The 3,617-nt window shown below is 39.1% G+C and overlaps 1 non-coding gene across 1 annotated transcript; it reads right to left on the reverse strand.

The window, feature by feature from the left end:
- Positions 1-2,330: 2,330 nt before the first annotated feature.
- On the reverse strand, positions 2,331-2,437 carry LOC144999195 (small nucleolar RNA R71). Its single transcript, XR_013660715.1, has one exon. It is a non-coding gene; the product is annotated as a small nucleolar RNA R71 (small nucleolar RNA).
- Positions 2,438-3,617: the final 1,180 nt, after the last annotated feature.

A 3,617-nucleotide genomic window follows, 5' to 3' on the forward strand; every position in this document is an offset into this window, starting at 1 on the left:
AAGTGTGGGGTATTTTGATATGTGCATATTTAGTGTGTATTAAGTATAGTTTTTTATTCATATATTAGCTAAATTATCGCATATTATGGACAAAAGGTACTTAAAAGTGTTAAATTATGTTTTTCAGTCCAAAGATGAAGCTCGGAAGCGAAAGGAAGCAGGAGAAGCGGTTAGGAGCTCGAGAATGGAATGAAGAAGAAAAACACTAAAAAGGTTTCTACTCGTCGAGTCATATAGCCTACTCGACGAGTCCGGTCGAGGAATCAGAAGGATAATGATTCGGAATTCCTGATAGTTATCGCAATACGGAGAATGTGAGAGGGACTCGACGAGTCACCACGTGACTCGACGAGTCCGATAGCTTATTTAAAGATAACTCCACAGATCGATTAAAGGGAGTTCTGGGACGATTTAGAAGTGTTTTGCTGCGATTAAGAAGCCAGAAGAACCCTAGAAGTCGACAAAGAAAGCTAGAATTCAATTCCGAAAGTAATTAAGGCACAATTTCATCATTCTACTTATTCTTTTGTTTTGTCAATATGATTAAGCAACTTGAACTTGTTTGTTTGCTGTTATTTACTTTAATTATGAACTAAAATCTTTAGACTTTTGTTTGGGGATACAAAGTTGACAATATGGTTTGATTGATTGGTAGGATTAATTCCAAGTTGGTGAATTTTTGTTATTTTAGCTTGCTAAAGAACCTTGTGTATGAATAATAATTAATTTTCTGTTAATAGGAAGATAATTGATTAGCATGAACATCTATTGATTATTGACCTCATATGATATGTGACCACTATACTATATGTCTAGGATTAATGAATATGAAACTAGAATTAATAAGAAAATTAAGTAAATTCATGTGCAAGCTTGTAAGATGACCATCAAACAAGAGGTTAATTAAGAATAATAAATTAATTAGCTATTGCAAGTCTAACTTAACCCGAATAATTAATCTAGTAAATATAATTAAATTAAGCAATTGGCCATTGTTTGAGTTAGTTTATTTGCGAAGGATTAGGATAGTGAACATGAACCTAATCACTTGAATCGGTAACCAACGAAAGAATTAATCCATTGCACTATTACCTTGAAATCAACCATAGAGTTAACCGAGTTGAACTAAACAGAAGTTCCTTTCCAATTATATAATCTAGTTAAATTGTTATTTTCTAGTCTTAAATTAGTTATAGTTAGTAAGTTTCTAGTCTTGTAAAACTAGAGAAAAACCCCTATTTCTTAATCAACTTAGATAGAATTAGTTTTTAATTTAATTTGCTGTTTCCTGTGTTCGATACCCTGCTTATTTAGCTATACCACAATTGATAGGTTCACTACCTTTTGTGTGTTATTTGATAATTAAAGTAGGTTTAAAACTAAGTGAGTTTTACACACATCAAGTTTTTGGCGCTGTTGCCGGGGAACGGTTCTAAAATTAGCATTAAAATTCTAATTCAATCGATCCTTTGTGTAAGATTCATCTTACACAAAGTTAATTTCTGTTTAATTTCTTTTTAAGTTTTTAGGTATAAAAAAAAAAGGCCTGATTTTACCTTGGACTCGCCGAGTGCATTCGCCCAGACTCGGCGAGTACGACGCTGAATCAGGTTTAATTTTCTTTTGTTCTTTTTACGCGTTTTTGTTTTGTTTGCATTTGGTTCATGACCCGAGGATCTGATACTCCTCTGGTGTACCCTCTTGAAGATCCAAAAACCGCATTAAGAAGAAACAAAGGCAAAACCGTTGGAGAAACCGCTTCTTCAAAGAACTCACCACTCAAAAACCTCAAATCCGTTTTTAGCAAGAAAAGGAGCAGCAAATCAGGAGCGTCCAGTGCATCGTTGACAATCGAAGACCCGATTCAAAAAGACACCGAGTAGGAGACCGAGGAAGAAAACGAGCCCACATACGAGCACACATCCGAGTTTGAAGACGATTTAGCCACCGCTATGGTTAATATTGACGAGATCCCCATGGGGGAATGGAAGAAAAGGATGCGTGATGACACCGGCCCGGGACTTGTGCAACCTGCAATTCCCGCAACCGCTACTTTTGAGCTAAAAGGCCACATTCTCGCTCAACTCAAGGAGATCCCTTTTCATGGGAGAGATCATGAAGACGCCTATAAGCACTTGGATGAAGTAAATGATGTGGCAGATTACTTTAATGTACCCAATGTGCCTCGCGAGATCCAGCTTCTTCGCATGCTTCCTGTCACATTTAAAGGAGCTGCAAAAGATTGGTTAAAGTCACTTCCTCCCGTTACCACATGGGCCAAGATGAAAGAAGAGTTCATAGACCATTTTTTCCCACCTTCCAAGATAGCCAAGCTAAAGAAAGAGATTGCCAAATTCGAGCAACAACCCGGAGAATCTCTTTATGAAGCTTGGGAAAGGTACAAGAGCCTACTTAGAAATTGCCCACACCATGACCTCAATAGCCAACAAGAGGTCTCCATCTTTTATGATGGAGTTAATGTCACCACAAGGCAACTACTCGATTCACAAGGCCCGCTCACCAGAAAGCCGCCTTCGGAAATAAAGGAATTAATTGAAGAATTCTCCAAGCATTCTAGAGAATACCACAATCCGAGGAACGAAGTGAGTCGTGGAGCAGTGAACTCGGTTAACGATAGCATGGCGGCGGTAATAGCTAAAATCAATAGCCTAGACCGAAGAATGACGAAAATAGATCAAACAATCCATGCTATTAGGGTTGGATGCGAAAATTGTGGCGGCCCCCACCTCACCAAGGATTGTGATCGAGACGAGAACGGAAATAAAAAGGTGCAAGTATTTTACTCCAGTGGCGATAGATACGATGAAGATTGGAGGAAACCGAAGAAGGAATGGCTCCCATACGAAGAGTATAAAAAGGCTAAGGAGGAGAAATACAAACAGAAGGAGAGGGGATTCTATCAAAAGGAAGTGCCGGTGATGGAAAAGAAGGAAAATTTAGAAGATATACTCACAAGGTTCATAACCGCGTCCGAGAAAAGACACAATGACCACGATGTAGCAATGCAAGAAACCAGAAACATGTTGAGGAATCAGCAAGCATCCATTCTCAACATTGAGAAACAGCTGGGACAGCTTGCACATCAAGTGAATGAAAGAAGACCGGGCCAACTTCCGAGCAACACCGAACCCAATCCAAGAATGGAGAACGTAAGCGTCATAACCTCCAGTAGTGAAGAAAAATTTACAGAAGCACTAAGGATCTCCAAGAAGAAGGAAGAAAAGGTAGAAGAATCGGAGCCAGCCAAACCCGACCCGACTCGCCGAGTCACTCCTTTGGACTCGACGAGTCCATGCGAAATTGAAAAACCTATCAGTTCTTCAAAACCTTATAAGCCTCCACTGCCATACCCAACCAAAGCCATGCCTGCAGAAAAAGTAGAAGCATACAGAACCTTCATGAATCATGTTAACGCTCTTCAAGTTAATGTGCCATTTGTGGAAACAATACTTCAAACGCCTAAATACTTCAACTTGCTTAAGGGCCTCTTTGCTGCTAGGAAGGATTTGGCTGAAGTCGCAGAAGTATTGATGAGTGAGCTACCTAAAAAGAAGGGTGATCATGGAAATATTGTGCTTCCGTGCCAATTTGGTAAT

This window comes from Lactuca saligna, chromosome 5, assembly GCF_052625555.1.
Source record: "Lactuca saligna cultivar CGN05327 chromosome 5, ASM5262555v1, whole genome shotgun sequence".
In the NCBI taxonomy this organism is placed as follows: Eukaryota; Viridiplantae; Streptophyta; class Magnoliopsida; order Asterales; family Asteraceae; genus Lactuca; species Lactuca saligna.